Raw genomic sequence first — 20,585 nt, forward strand, 5'->3', positions numbered from 1 at the left:
AAGATAAATGACAGTTGGTCCAAGATATTTGAAAAACAATTTCTTTCTAAAGCGAATAGTTGGTCTGGATCTCCATAAAGTGCAATTAAACCTCTAAATCCAACGAACAATATAAGTCTGAATTTGTTTCCCTCTTTCAGAGGTTAAGTAGATAATTATTTGTTCAATTTTTATTTAACATGTAGTTTATAATCTTGAAAGATTTAGTCCACTGGTTTCAAACAATCTTGGGAAATGTCTGATAAAAAGTTTAATATTATGATACAGTCATGTTAAATACAAACACATAGACAAAAGCTGGTAAGTGATATACTAGAATTAGTGTTAGAGTGGTGTGATTAGGTGTGATTTTTGTCCCTCGGTGACCTAAACATGAACCTGGGCAGAAGTGTCCCACTAAATTTATCTAAAATATTAAGCCCTTTCCCTTTTCTGGGACTTTGGCCTAGAGAGGAGAAATCTAAACATCTATCTGTTTTCCTACTTTCAAATAGAATATATTTCCCATTACCCGTAAGAGCCAAATTAGCTTATAAAAAAGAAGATCTAAATTTATAGATATTTCAGGGGTTTGCTTTTGTTTTTGCTTTGTTTTTTTTTTTTTTTTGTTTTTTGAGGGTTTGTTTCTTTATGGGTTTTTTTTTTTTTTAAGTATTTCTTAATATTAATGTACTGCTATGGAACACTTTCCATTTTCATCTGACCTTGGTCTTATGATATGAGTCTTGTTCTGGGCCCTATAATGCCTGAATAGACATAAAAAGGATGAATGGCAGGTGTGAAAATGATAGTGTATTTTTTTCCTTCTTCAAGGATGCTCCTATGATCTGGAGTTATAGGGACAGGTGGAGCTTTTTGCCTATTGTGGTCAACCATGCTGTCCTGAGAGCAGTGTATGAATAGGCATCATTGATGTTACATTTATTAATTGCATCTCATTTAGAATGCAAGCATGATAGACACAGCAAACTGTCCAATAAAATTCATGCTCCCCCACCTTAATCATGGAATTATGACTGGCAAGAAGCTGAGTAATCTGCAACTACATATCCCAGCCTCCTTGGCATCTGAGTGTGGCTATATGACTAGATCTTGCCAAGAGAAATATATATATATATATACACATAGAGAGAGAGAGAGAGAGAAAGAGAGAGAGGTTATATATAGTTATATATGTAGTTATATATATAGTTATATATATCGTTATATAGATATATAGTTATATATACATATATATACATACATAAATAACGTCCTGGCCAAAGTAATTAAAAAGAGGAAGTGCAGTTGCCATCTTTTTCTTTCTGCAAGATTGTTGCAAAGGAGCACAACAACCTTGAAAACGTTGTTTTGAACATGGCAGAGCCACAAGACGGAAGGAACCCAGGAGCCAGAGAACCTACTGCTTGAGGAAGGGGAGCCTGCCAGTCAGGAACATCTGTTGTGGGCCCTACAAAAATCAAAAAATTAACTCTGGTTATGTTTTAGACCTGGGTTTGTTTGTTAAAGTAGCTAGAGTTATATACTGAAGTATTGAACTTGTACCCTTACTTCATAATGGTGCTTTGGGCAGATTTTATATAATTTCATCTTTAAAATCTATCATCATTATTTATATACCTTCAGGCACTTTGAAAATAGGAAGTTTAGAGAGGCCATGAGGAGAACTATGAGGTTTTTCTTACATTCATTTGGACCAAGTTGAAGTGCAAGTCCACAGTCCCACTGTCACATTTCTGAAACACAAAAATCTTTGAAAACCATTATTTTGTTTTGCTTTGTTATTTTTTTTTGTAACTCCTTTGGTGGAAAAAAGGAGTTGCACTTGACCTGCACTCAGTTAGTATCTGACCTGCACTGATGTGAAGCTACGTACAGTGTGAATATCCATGAATTTTGCTACAGTAAATGTGTCTGGGTGTAGGGTGCCTTCCCAACCATGCTAGGAGTGTTATGTAATAAAGGGTATTTGTGCCTTATTCCTTTCAATCATTCTGAAACATTCTGAATTCTGAAGCAATTCTAAGCCCAGATACTTCAGATGAGAGTTTGTGGACCTTTATTTTCTAGCTGCTTTTAGAATGGCATGTGCCCCAACACAAAAATAATGAACGGATGACAGATAGATAGATAGATGATAGATAGATAGATAGATAGATAGATAGATAGATAGATAGATAGATGATAGATAGATGATAGATAGACAGATAGATAGATAAATAGGATTAAACATTATTTCATAGGCTGGTGTAGTCAAAGGCCTATAAATTTCCCTTCTGTTCCCTATACTTGCTTTATAACACTTAGTGTAAGCAAAATATTCTATCTTCTGAAATGATTTCATCAGGTGCCTGGGTAGCTCAGTCGGTTAAGTGTCTGCCTTCAGCTCGGGTCATGATCCCAGGGTCCTGGGATTGAGCCCTGTGTCGGGCTCCCTGCTCAGCGGGGACCCTGCTTCTCCCTCTCCCTCCTCTGCTCCCCCTGCTTGTGTTCTCTCTCTCTGTCTCTTTGTCAAATAAATAAATAAAATCTTTTTTTAAAAAAGAAATTATTTCTTTAAGGTAAGAGGCTCTATTTCCTGTTTGAAGATTTATGACAAGTTAATTTAGAAGGCAGGTTTTCAGCTTTTCTTAGAAATTTCTGCCATTATTCCAACACTTCTAGCTTTACTAGTGAAGTGATGATTGCTTGACAGTTCTTTTTAACCTGGCAAAGGTGTGGTAATATTGTCAATAGATCATCTCCAGCTCTGTTGCCCAGTAATTAGGGAGCAATTTTAATGTGAACTGGAACTTGAAGACAAGAGTTTCAGTGTCATTATCTTTAAAACAAGGGATCTGAGGCTTTCTTTGAATATTTCCCAGCTATGCGAATCCTTCATAATTCCATATATAATACTCTCTCCTATTTATTTTAAATTTGAATTGGAGCCCAAGTTTACAGGTTTGTCTACAACTTGGCATTTATTATATATTAAATATTATTCCCTAAATAAAGGTAGGCTTATTGCATTAAATTGGGTCTCTATTTTTTGTTTGGTTCTCACAGACGTTCTTAAGAATAATTATAGCTGCCATTTTTTCTGTCACACATGAGGTATAATTCCAAGATGAATAGCTGCGTGTAACAGAACCGCCACCATTTGTTTGAGAAGAGAATAAATACATATCATATATATTTAGTATATAGTGACTTGTGATAACATAATTCACTCTTGAAAATCTTACTCAAGTTCTCTTTTTTATCTGAACTTCTAACTTCCTAGATGGTCTTAATGAAGCCAAATTTCAGGCTATTTTCCACTTGAGCTCGAATAGTTCATTGAGTTTCTCTGAATAAACAATCGATTCCTCCGAGTCCGTTTCCTTTATACATGACTACCCAGATGACTTCAGCCTGTCTTGAGATCTCATTTGAAAAAAAGTTGTGAAATGTGCTCAATCTTAACAAAAAGAATGGTCTTAATTACCCAGCTCCTGAGTTATTTAGAAGTGGCAGCTGATCCAAAGAGTAGTATTCAATTAAATTTGATATTTATCCAGGAGAGTATTCTAGTATATTGTAGCTAAATGTTATTCAAACGAAGACACCTAAGAAACATTCAACTAGCATTAGTATAATCACAATTTAAATGTCTACTGATTCTTCTTGAATTGCGTATCTGTAGCAATTAAGCAGAGTCAAGGCTGGCAAAGAACGTGTCTAAGGGAAACATCAATTATATTCTGTGTACTTAGTAATTATATAATGGTCAAAGATGTTAAACACAAAACGGGCCATAGATAAAGTTAATTTATCTTTCAAGTTGTTGACAACACATTTTGGAACTAACTATAAGAACGCTGAACAGGTATCTCTCTGGTTTACTCTGTGCTCTCTAGTCCCGTCTTGCCTTCACTAGAATAGAAGGGAGGGTGTCTTTATAACACAAGGTAAGTTTAAGTGGATATTCCCTACACTTGTCTTGAGCATCTTGGAAGCAGCAGATTACTTTTGATTTATAGGAAAAAACACATTCTAAAACTGTAAGGATGTATGACTTCCTATATTATAGTAGGCAAATGCAAAGTAGTCTACAGACACATGGGCAAGCTGATTTGAACAACATAAATTTTTTGTTCAACTTTAACTGACATAAAAGAATTATTCTTGTAGAAAAATATACACCCTATCCTAAGATTGTAGCTATTTAGAAATATGAGTATATTCATCTGAAGATACCAAGAAACACTCACTTCCCCACTAATCTCTTGTTTGAGCATACGGTTCACATACTATACACTATAATCTCTCTTAGCCTCGGTCTGTCTGTCTGTTTCTCTCCCCCACATCATATATATAGTTTTTTACTAGTGCGATACATAACTGATCAAATTATAGCTTAAGTGCTTGTGATAGACAAATAGCTTTTCAGGTATTCTGTATTTGTGATGTTGATTTTAAATTCTTTATATCTTGTTCAGCAGTCATATGACTTCATTACTCTCTTTGGAAACTATCTTTTGCAGAAAACTAAATATACAATTGTAATAATCATAATAATGAATATGTAATTAAATCATTATTATAATCATTATAATAACCATTTTTCATGATAAAAATCTGACTTCTGTCAGAACGTTTTGTTTAAAGAAAATTTCTAATGGCATTGATATGTACATGAAGATAACACAAACTTTTCTAATACATGAGAGTTTGAATCAGATTGCCTGGTTTTGAATCTCATTTTTTCTACTTACAACCTATATAACCATGTCGAAGTTTCTGAACATCTCTGTGAATCATATTCTCCATCTATAATGGAAGGGTCATCTTTTAGATTTGTTATGGATTAAGATAAGTTACATGAAGTCCCTATGTTATTTGGCACATGGTAAGAACCCAGGAAATGCTCAGTACACTATTAGACTAACTTGGAGATATTTTTATTTGCCAGATATCCAGGAAGAAATGAAAAAACAATACTGATTCTACAGAGCCACTTGCCAACAAGCCAAGTAGTTAGAATAGAGCAGTAGTTCTCAAAGTGGACAAACAGCATCAGCGTCACCTCGTAACTTGTTAAAAATGAAAATTCCCAGGCATTGACCAGACCTACTGAATCAGACATTCTGGGGGTATGGACCAGCAATCTGTGCTTTAACAAGCCCTCTGGGTGATTCCAATATGTGCTAAGGTTTGAGGAACACTGGAATAATGAGACAGAACATTCCAAGGGACCATGTGCACTGGGGATAGTCCAAGGTCTGCAACACAGGGTTTTAGGTGCTGACCTGTGAGTTATATGGCTTTGAAATAAAGTTAGGACATATGGTTAGGACTGGTAACACAGCCCTCCAGGACCTCAACAGACTCCACAAAAACTTGTGAGATCTAGTGAGGAACAGAGTTCACCTAAAGCCACCGGGTGTGGAGGAAGTAAAATACTTATGAGAAGGTAGGGACTAGTGAAATGGAAAACCTGGTTGTAGACTGAAAAACAAGGCAGAAGTCAGTTGCCAGAGCTAAAAGTCAAGGAGTCAGGAGCCAAATTCTTATACCTGGGGCACAAGACCAGATCCACCTGCACTGCTTCATCCAGTGCTTAATCATCTGCACGTCACATTAGCGGGGTATGAGTTCACCCACGGCCTAGAGCCTAGAGCAGCTGGCAAGATGGAGGCAGTGGCTCCCACTAAAGACAGAGAATGATGTATTGCCAGGGATACAGAATATACTGATATGCCAAAACCTTAATTTTCCCATCTGGATCTTGAGGAGTATCTCTAAAATGACTTCTGAGATTAGTATTCTAAGAATTGGATTGTTGTTAATTAGCATAAAACTGTAGACTAATAAGAAAGAGAGTGAGAGAAAAAGAAAGGATGGGGTGGGGGAGAACACCAGCAACAATGACAAGAATCCAGTCATGAATCATTAAAAATTAATATTTATGTTATTTTACTTTGAACAAAATAAATTCAGAATAAGTCCATGCGACATTGAAATGATAGTCAAAGACATACTAAAATTGCGTAATTCCGTTTACTTAAGAACAAAATGATGCTAACTTACTGATCCACTTTCAGCCCTTTGCCAAGATGGTAGTGTTGTCAAAACTTAAACGCAATAGCCACCAAAAGCAATTGATCTACAACCATTATAAAGGTATTACTTCCTGCTTTTTAGCATATGAAATTTAAAATATTTTCACATTTCAGTTCCATCATTTCTATGTTACCCTTACATAAGCACCTTCTACGTGCCAGATAATGTGCTAGAAACTCAGCACACAAAATAAACAGGCTGCTGTCCCTATCCTAAAATCAAAATGTTTTTTAAAAAGTAATTATCATTCCAAATTTTCTCTCTTCTTGTTCTAGCGCAAAAGAGAATCTTCAATGACAAGGACTTCTTACTGCTCAAAAAATCTCTGGCAAGTGCTCTGGACCCCACAGTATTCACCAATGTATCTAGTAAACATGGTAATTCACTTTTTAGGGCTCCTGTGAATAAAGCTTGAATTTTACACATTTCTTTAGAAACATATCGAGAAATGACCTCAGGCAACACAAATATGTGGCTGTAATAGCGAAGGAAAAAGTATGAACGTGTGGTTAATCATTTATGATTGTTTATTATATTAATGCCTACACATATACGAAGTACAAGCTTTTGATCACTAACTGTGGCTATGCAATAGTTTGCACAAAGATCCTTTTATACGTCACTATGGATACTTCTTACACTTAGAAATGAGTTTTTCTGTTGTGTAGGTTTAGTAATTTAGCACCACTTGTTTGTTCCTGGCAAAATTCCACGTCTTTACAAGGCTTTTTCTCACTCCTTTTGAGCTCATTCCAAGTATTTCTAGTATATTCTTAAGATGTTATTTATTTATTTAAATTGGTTATAGCATTCCAAAAATGGCCCTGTGACATAGTCCTCTTGGCTAAGGCAACAGACACACAAACACACACTGGCGATCTGAAAAGAAAGAATCTGTTGTAGTTGAAAACTATCACAACAATATGCGCCACCCTGAATCATTCCATGTTTATCATTCAAAAGTGGTATTAAGAACATAAACGGCTTACACAGAGTGCATGGAATTTGCTTCTTTCTGCATTTGTCTGGAAAAAAAATATTTTTATAGGGATGTATTAAACATTGCAAATCAATACGTGAAGCCATGAACATCAAAAACACCTTATTTAAAATGCATCCTATTTCTAATGCCCTGTTAAATGCTTAATATGTAGTATGAGGAGGGAAATGTAAAAGAAAAATGATTATTCCCATTCATTCTATCATGTAAGTTAAAGCCATCTGATAAATGTTCATCTTCTATTGATTTTCCATATGTTACATTGTCTTCTAGTCGGCAAGGGAACATAAGTTCAGGAGCTCATAGATTGTGCATTGTATCACTGGCTCAAATTTAATTGCATGTCAACATAGCCACACTCACATAAACACAAGGGATCTTGCAAGGCCCCATAACAAACCAAACTTGGTTTTACTGTTTTTAACTCTGTAGTGGTAGCCTGTAAAACGATTTTCCTGTTTTAAAAAATTACTAAAATTGATTTCCATGTGCAAGTATTTCCAACGTTCCATAAAATTGCTAGGATACAATTGATTATTTAATAAAACTATTTGATAAGGTTCTGAGGAGATTATTTCAAAGCATTTAGCTTTATGTGGGCAATTAAATTTGCAACGAAAAGCAGTAAGAAACTAAAATGTCCATAACAGGAGTCCTGGTATTGCTTCACTGACTAATTACTACCATTTGCTGCCCAGCACTGTGGCTCTCATACTGGAAAATATAGTATTAAGCATTTTCATATATGCACTAAATTTAGCTTAGAGTAGGTATGCACAAATACTCATTATAACTTAAAGGATTTTAGGAGATTTTAAATTTACCCTTAAAGTTATAAAAAACCTTCCCTTTTAAACAAATATTTGTTTAATATCCCTTTTGGTTCCTATATTATCCTTACATGAGTTTTATATGGGTAATATATATTTCTCTTGACTAGCTTTTTAAATGATAACTAACTTGTCGGTCATAACTAGAATACACATAAACTAATAAAGCAAAATATAAGAGAACTAGACCACTGGCGGAATCAATTTCCAAAGAAAGGCATCATTCTAGAACCAGAAAGAAACCATAATTTTAAGTCCAGAATGTCTCTTCCTCTGTTTTAACAAAGCCTAATGAATAGTCTAATAGCCTACAAGACACTCTTATTATCATACCCTAATTTAGTCAAAAACTAAATGTCTTTAAAGTTTAAAGAAACACATCAGTCACCTATAATACTGACAGTAATTAACTGGACATCAGAATGTGCTCATGATGGGGTAAGACGGAAGTAAGGTAGACCTAGCTTGAACTCTGTGTCTTTCTCTATCACGCAAAAGAGCATAACAAATTTTGAGAAAACGAGAATAAATATATAGCATAGGAATAGCTTTTTAAAAGAAATTCCTGAAGAAGAGCTAATCACTTTATTTTCAAATGTCAGTATCTGTATGAGGATATATTGTGATACATCGCTATGTTATAAAAATATTACTGATACTCCAACTGGGTACATAGAACTAGCATTTTTGCAAATCTAATTTGGTTTAGACGCCTTGGACGTATTAAGACCCTTCATTTTCAGAAGAAGTTCTTGAAGGGAATGACTAGAGTTGATCTTCCTACATCCGTTCCATCAGATTAACACAAAATATTTCCTTTGAGAAACCATCACTCTACTATTATCAGCTATGTGGCTTGCAAAGGATTCACCCTAGCTCCAACTCCAAACATAGGTCTGGCATGGTTTAATCTAATCAGCTTGCTCTCCTTCCTAGACATAATGATTTGTTCAGAGAGAGGATTAAGATGAATTAGAGCTAAGGGGATGTGAGAAGATTAATACTGGAATTTAAGGAAGAGTGAAGTTTATTCTCTTCTTCAGGACTTGTGGCAAAATTGCATGAGGCTTGGTGCTATTCCATTCTTGCTACCATAAAGGGAGCCAGTTTGAAGATAAAGTTGAAGAAAGCCAAGAACTGTAGACAAACAGAGCCTGATTTTAATATTATTTGCATCGATTGGATCAAAGAATGTTTGGAAGGCAAGTCTACATATACAGGATCAGTTCTATAACCGGTAAACTGCCCTTCTTCATCCCTCCCTGGCTCCCTCCCTTTCTTCCTTCTTTCCTTCCTCCTTTCTTCTTAAATTAAAAAAAAAAAACAAAAAACAAACAAACAAACAAAAACCCAACCAACCAACCAAACAAACAAACAAAAAAAACTAAATGTAGTAGTGCCTGGGTGGCTCAGTCATTAAGCCTCTGCCTTTGGCTCAGGTCATCCCAGGGTCCTGGGATCCAGCCCTACATAGGGCTCTCTCCTCAATGGGGAGTCTGCTTCTCCCTCTCTCTCTGCCCCTCTGCCTTCCCCTGCTTGTGCTCGCTGTCTTGCTCTCTCTCTCAAATAAATAAAATCTTAAAAAATTTAAATGTAGTTTAAATTGAGCATCTTGTCATTTACAAATGAAAGATTTGTAACAATTAGGAAATCTTTAATGTGCACATTTTTATCTCTATACTGAATTCATCAAATTTATGTAACTTGGACAAGGTTAGGCCCCCGATGGTAGGACTAATTTCAAATTCTGCTCCAAATGGCTCCAAAATCTAGGTTCTTTTCTTTATACCATGTAGACATTTTGCTGTTAACCAAACATCACAATGGCAACCAGGGGTACAAACCTAAGTCTTCTGATGACTAATCCATGTATTTTCACAATGCCAAACCTGATAAATAGACTTATCATAATAAAATGAATAAATATGAGACACTTAGGTAACAAGTCCAACAGATGCTTATCTTTTTCACCTCTTTTCTCTAAACGTTTTCCATCTTAACCCTTTTAACTATATGCCCTGAAGGTATCTCACAACCCTTTGATAGAATATCATTTTTTAAGATAAAAGTATATCCAGATTTGGCAGATTATAATAGTAAAGTAGATATTCATTGCATTTCAGTCCCTATTGCCTTGTAAATAAAACATGCTATTAAAAAAAATCAATCTCGTTTCCTTCCTCTAATTATACAGAATTGAAACAAGACATGGTGCTTGTGCTTGGCAGAATAAAATAACCCAAATCACAAACAACTATGATAATAATCAAAGAAAATTGATTTTTAAATTTGAGATAGTAAAGAAGCAATTTTCCAGAGCCTATAATAATTTAGCTATTTTGACTTTTAAAATGTGGCTTAGTTTTATAATCATACTCTGAAGATTAAACTTCTGCTACTATAAAAAGAAGTCATTTCTTAAAAAAAGGTAGTGTGTTGTTTCCAATTTGTTTTTATTATGGCAAGTATAGAATATCCATAATATATCTCAGAAGAACTCGGCCTATTTCCTAAGCTAGCAATAAAGTATTTGTGCAAACATTGGTAGTTCACTGACCATTCAAAAGTCTTTTATTTGGTTAATCAGTATATTTAGTTGGTAAATTGTGCTTTATATATTGCAAAGACCAACTAAAACTACCTTAATTAATGAAAAATACTTAACTAATGGAAGCAAGAACAAATAGAAAGAACAACAACAAAAAATCCCAGAAGAGAACTATATCTGTAAAGTTTAAGTAATATTACAAAGGTTTTCATATATACAACAGTAAACTGAGAGATTTCAACCAAAAAAAGAAAGAAGAAATCTTACATTTATGGCCAGAATTTGAACATATTCTTAAAAAATAATCCAAACAAACAAAGAAACCCTATCTCTTCAGCTATTTTGTGATTGACAAAAAGACAGTTCTTTCTCCCTGAATCTCAGAAGCTCTTAAAATATCTTGACATGATACATTTATAGCTTAAGTAATTCTCTGTCCCTTTTCCTCCAAATACCTAAAATGGAATTATTAAAAGATCACAGGGAAAAGCTAAATATGTTTTTTACATAAACCACAGTTTATTTTCTACTAGGGAACATTTAACTTATGCTACTAGAATCTAGCTCATTAGATATATAAAGAAAATGTTTACAAATAATTATATACATACAGACTTCATTTTTAATGTTAAAACATCTATAAAATGGATATTTCTAGTCATGTGTCATTTGATGCATGAGCATATAAATGTCTTTTAACAAAAAAATTGAAAGCACATCTAATTTGATCAAACACATGCTTATTTTCTTTCTCCTCTTAATTTTATAACAGTACAAGAATAAAATTTTGATTCAAGTTTGAACTATGTTTTAGCAGATAACAAAGTAAAAAGGGATTTCTGGATTTGAATCTGGAAATAATAGCAATAATGATTATCATGGCATTATTCATTTTTCACAATTCAAAAAATATTTTTATATGGTGTTATAGTGGCATTGTGTATCCATAATTGAATTATCTTAAAATTTTAAATAAATGGTTGAAGCCTATGCTCAAATACAGAGGGAAATTATAGATAGATAATAGTAATTCTATGCCACCATATGTGAAACAATGGGAAACATACTAATTTCAACTTATTTAATCCCCCATCAACTAGTTAAATTGAACCACAGGTATATTGACTCAAATTTTCAGTCACCCTGAGTGACTACTGTTTAGGAGAAGCCAGATTTTAAAACAAAATTTTCACTTATATCTGGACTAGTATATTCATAACTTACAACTTACCAACATTACATATTTAATTCATTCTAAGAAGATACTGAAGGCCTCTGCAAGGTTTTGGTCTTCTTTTTCTTCATAACTGTTTTTTTTTTTTTTTTTAAGAATTTATTTATTTATTTATTTGAGAGAGAGAAAGTGAGCAAGAAGAGAGAGAGAGAGCACAGCAGGGTGGGGAGGGGCACAGGGAGAAGCGGACTCCCTGCTGAGCAGGGAGCCCGATGCGGGACTCAATCCCAGGACCCTGGGATCATGACCTGAGCCAAAGGCAGCCGCATAACTGACTGAGCCACTCAGGCGCCCTTCTTCATAACTGTTTTTAATATTTTATTACAGGATACAATTAGCATACTCCTTATTTATAAGCTATTAGTCTATCTTCATTAAACAGCTGTAAGATTGTGCATCTATGAAGATCATACACTATAGGGAAAATGTACAGTTGACCCTATAGCAACATGGGTTTGAACTGTGAGGGTCCACTTACACGTAGAATTTTCTCAATAAATATAGTACTGCTGTAAATATACTATTTCCTTTTTGCATTGGTACTTGCTTTTCTTCACTCTAAGTTAAGCACCCAAACTTCAGCTAAGAAGTTGAGACAAGAGGCAGCACAAACAGGCCTAAATCTAAACCTGCTCCAAGCACGGTCTTCTCAGTTAACGACAACATCGTATCTTCTAGTTGCTTCAAGTCCGAACACTGTTCTCTCACACCCCAAATGGAATTATTCATTCTCTCCTATCAAAAACACATCTCGATTCTGATGACTCCTCACCACCTCCATGAACACCACACTGGTCCAAGCATGGATTATTGCAACAGCCACTAATTGGTCTTCTTGCTCCCATGGAACGCCACCGCCCATGCAATTCCAATACAACAGGCAGAGTGATCATTTTATGTTAAATATCAGATGATTTTATTGCTTTAATTAGATTCTTTCACAGTACTCCATTTTATTCAGTCTAAAAGTCAAAATCCTTTTAATGGCCCCAACGTCCTTACAGAGTCTTATTTCCCTTAATTCCCTCCCTTCCATCTACAGTGGCTTACTTGTTGCTCATAGAACTGTCTAGGAAAACTGCTTGAGGGCTTTTGCTCTGGGGAATTCCTCTGACTCAGAAGCTCTTCCAAAAATATCTTGGCATGTAATTGTATGAAAAAGTATCTTAAATTTAGAAATAAGGCAAAAAAAAAAAAAAAAGGTGGGTGTTAAGTCCTTTCAATGTCATGTGGGAGCATTTTTTAACAGACCCACCCAGAGATCATTTAAAGGAACGTACTTTGATTCAAGGTTTACTTTTGATTATTGACTATGGACTAATAAAGATTTAGTGAAGATTTACTAAAGTTATATATGGCTTATAGCCCAGAAGACTTTAACTAGTTTTGTATCTAACCTAGCAAGTTTATTCTAACATTTTTTACTAAGTCACCTATAAATTCCAAGCTCTGCAAAATGCTCTTTGATGAGCCCATCTTACTGATCCCCTCATTAAATAATAATGGAAATAAAGGGTACCTGGGTGGCTCAGTCAGTTAAGTAACAGACTCTTGATTTTGGCTCAGGTCATGATCTCAAGGTTGTGAGATCAAGGCTCTGCACTGGGCAGGGAGCCTGCTTAAGATTCTCTCCCTCTCCCTCTGTACCACCCCTGTTCATGTGCATGGGTCTTCTCTCCATCTCTCTCTCTCTTTCAAAAAAAAAAAAAAAAGAAAAAGAAAGAAGGCAAATCTTTTGCACGTGCACATTTTATATTTGTATGAAAGCCATGTCTTAACTTGTTAAAAACTATACTTTGATAAAGTTATCTTCTTCAAATATTTGTGTAAAAATCACCACAGTGAGTCCTATACTTACCCTATTTTAAAAATCGCTCTGCACCCATCTCTACCTCCTCCTATCTTTTCCTTCTTATTTTCTTTCAAAGCATTTCTCAGCTTCTAACACACTATATAATTGACTGTTATATTGTGTTTATTTCCTTTTTCCTTCCTGTTAGAACATAAGCTCTAAAAGAGTATACCTTATTTTTTTCATTTCACTCACCAATGTACAGCTAGTTCCGCTATAACACAATATACATGTTCCTAAAAATCACCATATTATGCAAAATTGTACAATGAAAACCACAAGATTTGTGGGGAAAATGGGGTTAAGGGCACAAAACTCAAAAACTTTGTCAGTGACACAATTAACAAATTTAATAATGATTTACATGTTAAATTATATATATATATATATATTTATATTATGTCTTTATGTTCCTATATATATATATATATATATATATATATATATATATATATTACAATAAAGTAAAAGCACTTTCCTTTGAAGAGAACTGAAGTTTGCTTGTGGAAGTGGCCTTTAGAAGAGTTGCAGCTGGTGTGATATTGTGAAGTAGAAGGAGGTTTATCTGAATTGGATGGCAAATTATCACACCATATGTGGGATATCCAGGATAGGCCATATTAGTTGGTAAAAGCATATTTGATGTCTTATTAAAATTTTACATTTTTAAAACAATAATCAAAAACAACTATGGTTATTTTGAAATAAACTCCAAAAATTGAGACATTTCTTCAATTTGTAATATTTACATAATAGACTTTTCAGTTTCCCCTAATGGTTAATTATTCTAGATGAAAAGGGAATTTTTAATTTATCAAAAAGGGTATGGGTTTTGAAAGAATAAGAATAAGAATGACTTTTTTTTTTTTTTTTTTTTGAGAGCATGAGTGGGGGTTGGGGGGAGGGACAGAGGGAGAGAGAATTTTAAGCAGGCTCCATGCCCAGCTGGAGCCCAATGCAGGGCTTGATTTCATGTCCCTGAGATCATGACCTGAGCCAAAAATCAAGAGTCAGATGCTTAACCAACTAAGCCACCCAGGTGCCCAAGAAAACTCTTCTTGTGTAGTATATGAAACATCACTTTAAGTAGAACTAGTTTCCTATACCTGAGTGACTGCAGCCCAAATAATTAACAATTATAAAAATATATATTGTGAAATAAATGTGAACAAAACAATCACATGTCTGAAAGCTATTGTGGCTGGAGGCTTATTCACCACCTTGATCAGACCCTGGTAGAGACCACGGAACCTTTCATTTAAGAGATTTTTGTTCTCAAGGAACATAAAGACATTCATAAGATTATTTCCTCAAGCATTTGTCGTTTGCTGCCTGCCAACAAGTCAGTATAAAAATTCTCATTAACATCTTCTACACAGGATAAAACACACAATTCAGACATTCAGATATTCAACTTTCTTCTCTTTCTATTTCTTCTGGGTAGCAGAAGGAAATGCTTGAACATTAATGCAATATACAATTTAGAGAAAACAAAAGTCCACAGAACATCTACATTCTTTAATTTTAGATGGTAAAAATGTAACCATTGGTGTTCAGAGGACAGCTTTGAATATTACAACAAAGCCTACCATCGACTTCCACTCCAACAGAAAACACTATTGTCATTTCCACAAGCTATGCTAAATAAACATGCTAACTAAATAAGAAAAGATTGCTTATCAATAAACGCAGCCAGCCCCTCCTTTCATCAGCATGCCAGTTTCAGACCATCCTAATTAGGGTCCTGGAGCAGCTGCTGAACACAATATACTGTAGTCCCACTTGGACGTATTTACTGTCTATAATCAGTTGGTAGGGATGCTGGAATTTATGTGTTCAGAATTAAAATATACCATGTCTTCTAGTAATGGAATTTATTTCTACAATTCTAATTTGTACAGATTATCTGTACTCCTTTTGAGGTATTTTATTTTTTCAGTTTCAAACTTTCTAGAACTAAACAGTTTAATTTTTCTATACTCAATATACAGTGGTTATGCTGCTGATAATGGTAGAAAGACTTGTGGAAAGGTAGATAGAAACAAAATCGCTATAAAGGAAAATGTCCTACCTAAGCTATGTCCCTAGTAGATATGAGAAATGACTATTGAGTTTCAACACAATTGGCTTGAAAAAGCTGAAACCAAGAAAGGACCATGAACTTTAGGGGATTCTGAGATACCAGATGAAAACTGGATCTAACGATCGGAAGACTCCATCTTAATGAATAACAGAACATATTTCAGCTAACCGTGTATAGACTTACACTTTTATCTAGTTTTTCATTCTTAATCAGCATTATCACCATGAACACTACCCTCTTTTATCAATTAAAATTCCTCTAGTTTGCCCTTTACAAACTACACAGTGAATTTTCACTGACCAGTATTCCCTTGTCTGACAAATTAATAGATACATTATAAAGGTGTTTTTAGTTCTGGTGGTCTTTATTTTATTTCTGGCAATCTTTATTATTTTTGATGTATGCAAACTATGAATTCATAATAAAGCAATCACTTTTAAAAGTAATTTAATTTTTACAGTGAGGGTTTTTTTTGCATTTTTAAGCACTTTATTCCCATCAAATTAAACTATTATTGAAAATTCAATATACTCTACACTACTGCTGGCATCTGACATTGTGCTGATTTCTATTATTTTGTAAAATACTACATAATTTCTATGTGCTGCATAATTAATATCTTGTAGCTAAAAATAGGTTTATCCTTATTAACTGAAACACTGTAAAATGAGTGACACATTTATCACTGGTTTCAATTATTTGACAGATTTCATAACTGTTAATTTCAAGCCACTAAAGCCAGATTTTTTTAAAAAAAAGAGCATAAATAGAAGCCAAAGTGAAGAAGGTTTTACTTAGGAGAACATGCTTTTCGTTTTCCTTCTAAAGTGATGGTATTATTAAATTCTGAGTTTCTTTTTAATATGTCAAAGAGATTTGAAGAATGGATATTAAGGGTATTTTCTTTATTTTTTATTACTCATACAGGAGGTATAAGAAATTAGGTTATCTTTAAACATGAATTCTAAATATATTATGCAATGCCATTTAACATCACCTATGATTTATTTTATTTATTATTTTTCTTATTGTTAAGGCAATGTATGCTCATTTAAAAGAAACTTAAAACAAAATAGATATATAAGCAGAGAGTTTAGCTTGAAAGAAAGCTTAAAAGAATGTCACTCCCATGCTAACAACAAGACGAAATAAATAAATTCAAAATCATAAATTTCCTTGAAGCCTCTTAGAGCTGAAGTTCGCAGGAAAGCAAGTGTCCTCAAATTAAGGACAAGAAGCTCCTCAAAGACAGACTAGCTGCACGCAGGCTCACCTGTGACAGAGCACTGATGGAAGAGGGGCCAGGCCAGAAAAGCAGGGGAGAAGAAATCAGACCAAACGGGCAAGGAATTGCAGATGGTCAAGTCTGAGCAATGTCAGAGTATAAGGTACAAGGTTAGTGATCCCTGAGGAGGAGCTGCAGACCAAAGAACAGTTTGTACTCTCTATAGGCTCTTCTTCGTGGGCCTCCATGGGCTGCTAAAGACAAGAATGGTAAAGGGTGAGAGAGTAGGTAGAGGCAGCCTCAGTTTCCTATGCAGACGTAGACTTTCCAAATATGTGAAGAGTAAGAATTTCACCAAAAGGATATACGGATGGGAAAGGAGCACACCTAAAGATGCTCAACATCGGTATTCCTTGGGGAAAAGCAAATTAAAGAACACTGGAATACCACAACACAGGTTATAGTTTGGGAAAACTTGAAGAAACAATAATACCAATGTCTGACAAATATCAGAGCAATTGGAGCTTGCATACTTTGCTTGTGGGAATGCTAAATAAAATACCATTTAGGAAAACACTCTGACAGTTTCTTACAGAGGTAAAAATTCATTTTGTATGACCAGAATTCCCACTCTTAGACATTTGTCCAGGGTACATGAAAATTAATGCTCATACAAAAACTTATACAGTAATGCCTTCAAGAAGTTTTATTTGAAAACCACACACACACACACACACAACTGGACACAACCTAAATGTTCTACCACTTGTAAATGTAGAGATACACTGTGGTACGTCCATATGATAGACTTCTACTCAGAAATAAAGGGAACCGATCAATTGATACAGACTACGATATTGATGAGTCTCAAACTGATTATGGTAAGTAAAAGAAGCCATACTCAAAAGGCTGCATACTTACAATTCATTTCTATGATACATAGTTTTATTTCTATGATATTCTGGAAAAGACAAAACTTGAGAGAAAGAAAAGAGATCAGTCGTTGTCAATGGCAGGAATGAAGAAAAGAGAATAAAAGGGAATAAGGGAACTTTTGGAGTAATAGAATATTCCATATTTTTTAAAAGATTTTTTTTAATTATTTGAGAGAGAGACAGAGAGCACACGCAGGGGGAGGGGCAGAGGGAGAAGTAGAGGGAAAAGCAGGAGCCCAGCAGCAGGGCTTGATCCCAGGACTCTGAGATCAGGAGCCAAAGTCAGATGCTTAACTGACTGAGCCACCCAGATGCCCCTCCATATTTTGATTGTTGGTCTGGTTATATAATTATATGCCTCTGTCAAAACACACAGAAATCTACATTTAAAAGGGTGAATTTTACTGAATGAAATTATACCTCAATAAACCTGACTTTAAAAATAGTTATCAGTTGGGGTGCCTGGGTGGCCCAGAGTCCTGGGATCAAGTCCTGGGATTCAGCCCCACATCAAGCTCCCCGCTCAGCAGGGAGTCTGCTTCTCCCACTCCCCCGCCCCTCCCCTTGCTCCTTCTCTCTCTCGCTCGCTCATTCTTTCTCTCAAATAAGTAAATAAAATCTTAAAAAAAATAGTTATCACTTATCAATTTATAACAGTTTGATGGCCAATATGAATTATGGGTTTATACATATGCATATGTCAACTAATAGCCACCCATTTATTTGCATCTTATGTTCAATATATCCTTCAAATTAATATGCAAGGACTAACTTATTTCATCTTCAAAATAGCCTTATAAGGAAGGTACTACTGTTGTCACCATTTTTTTTTGGACAAACTGAGACTCAAGAGGTTATATGACTCACCCAAGATCATTCAGTCTGTCGGTGGCAATGCAATGGTTTGAACACAGACAATCTGGGGCCAAAGATCAAGCTCATAATCTCAGTAAATAGTTACATAGTCATATGTATTTATATACAATTACATATAGTCATATGTAGTTATATATACACAAAGTTATATATTTCTTTACTATTGCCATAAACCAAATAATGTTGGAAATTTGGAAATGAAGATTCCTATAATTTAGATGATCTAATACTAAGAAATCAAGGGACAAAAGCAGACACGGAGAAAAAAATATATGTATATATTGATTGTCATTATCTGGAGTAGTTATGCTCTACACAGTCTCCACAAACATTGAGTTAGCAAATGCTGAATCACTCTCCCTAGAAGAAACACAAGGTTACGTGCTTACAAACTTCTGATCACACTCCATTAACTGATGAATATATAACCTTGTTTCTAGCATGTTTCTGTTTAAAAAATTTTTTTTTTCAAAAATCCCGGGAGAGAGCACAGGCAGAAATCTCTCTCATATCAGTTGCAGCAACATTTTTCTAGATATGTCTCCCAAGGCAAGGGAAATGAAAGCAAAAATAAATTATTGGGACTTCATCAAAATAAAAAGCTTCCACACAGCAAAAGAAACAATCAACATAACTAAAAGGCAACCTACAGTATGGGAGAAAACATTTGCAAATGACATATCCGATAAAGGGTTAGTATCCAAAATATGTAAGGAATTTATATAACTCAACACCCAAAAAACAAATAATCCAAGTAAAAAATGGGCAGAAGACATAAACAGACATTTCTCCAAAGAAGACATCCAGATGGCCAACAGACACATGAAAAGATGTTCAGTATCATCATCAAGGAATGCAAAACAAAACAACGTGGTATGACCTCATACCTGTCAAAATGGCTAAAATCAAAAACACAAGAAACAAGCGCAAGGATGTGGCGGCAAGGATGTGGAGAAAAATGAACCCTCTTGCAATGTTGGTAGGAATGCCACTGTGAAAAACAGTATGGAGTTTCCTAAAAAAGTTAAAAATAAAGCTACCCTATCATCTAGCAATCGCACCACTGGATATTTACCCAAGAAAACACAAAAACACTAATTCAAAGGAATACATTTAACCCTATTTTTATAGCAGCATTATTTGCAACAGCCAAATTATGGAATCAGCCCAAGTGTCCATTAATGGATGGGTGGATAGAGGAGGTGGTGCATATATACAATGCAATAGTATTCAGCCATACAAAATGAATGCAACCTTACCATTTGCAACAACATGGATGGAGCTAGAGAGGATAATGTTAAGTGAAATAAGTGTCAGAGAAAGACAAACACCATATGATTTCACTTATGTGAAATGAACAAGAAACAAAACAAATGAACAAAGGAAATAAAAAAAAAAAGACAAATCAAGAAAGAGACTCTTAACTATAGAGAGCAAACTGATGGTTACCCAACAGGAGGGGGGGGGTGGAAATAGGTGACGGGAATTAAGGAGTGCACTTGTGATGAGCACTGGGTAATGTATGGAATTGCTGAATCACTATATGGTACACCTGAAACTAATATAACACTGTATGCTGCCTATACTGGAATTAAAAAAAACACTTAATAAATAATTACTTCATATATTTTGTTGATTCATTAACATTGAACTCACAGCCCATAGCACCTTAACTCATGCCCAAATGAAGCTCATCTAACAGACGAACTGTTTTCATCAGGCACATTCTAGACAGCATTTTGTAGCATACTTGGGAGCCCATTTAAACATCAAAATCATCAACCAAAAGCACAAGAATGAGAAAAATAGGGCATTAAATATATAGTGAAAAGAATACTTATTTACGTATGAGAATTGATACAAGAAGTCAGAACTTCACCTTGATCAACTTCACACGGGAACTCCTGACTGTGGC

This window comes from Ursus maritimus, unplaced genomic scaffold, assembly GCF_017311325.1.
Source record: "Ursus maritimus isolate PB19 unplaced genomic scaffold, ASM1731132v1 scaffold_20, whole genome shotgun sequence".
Classification (NCBI taxonomy): Eukaryota; Metazoa; Chordata; class Mammalia; order Carnivora; family Ursidae; genus Ursus; species Ursus maritimus.